The following is a 590-nucleotide window of genomic DNA, read 5'->3' as shown; positions in this document are numbered from 1 at the left end:
AGTAATGCGTGACATATTACAGTCGCGTTACCGGCGTAGTATAAGTTGCGCAAACAATTACCGCGAACCTCCTAAAATGATGTCGCTTCTCATCTTTGTGAAACATACTTTCGTCCAGAAACACACGTCATTCCATGCAGATTTGCGCTATGCAAAAAACCGCATGAAAAAGACCCTATTAGAGAGAGAAAAAACATTTTTCGCAAAAGTGTCAAAAAAGTGTCGAAAATGGCCATTTTTTTCGCAAAAAGCAAAGGGGGGGGACCAAAGGAAATTTTTCAAAAATGGCCGATTTTTTGATCGAACTTTGGAAGGCTAAAAAATAGGAAATACAAGTCGCCTGATAGCCTAATTAGTATGGATTGAAAGCTAAAGCTAAACTATCCTAGATTTGCGCTATGCAAAAAACCGCATGAAAAAAGACCTATTAGAGGAGAAATAACATTTTTTCGCAAAAGTGTCGAAAATGGCCATTTTGGCAAAAGTGTCAAGAAAAAATGGCCGATTTTTTGCAAACTTCGGAAGCAAATACAAGTCGCCTGATGGCCCAATTAGTATGGATTGAAAGCTAAACTTTTAGATTTGCGCTA

The sequence above is a fragment of the Montipora capricornis genome, chromosome 6 (assembly GCF_036669925.1).
Source record: "Montipora capricornis isolate CH-2021 chromosome 6, ASM3666992v2, whole genome shotgun sequence".
NCBI classification, from domain to species: domain Eukaryota; kingdom Metazoa; phylum Cnidaria; class Anthozoa; order Scleractinia; family Acroporidae; genus Montipora; species Montipora capricornis.
Note: the sequence above shows the minus strand (reverse complement) of the source record.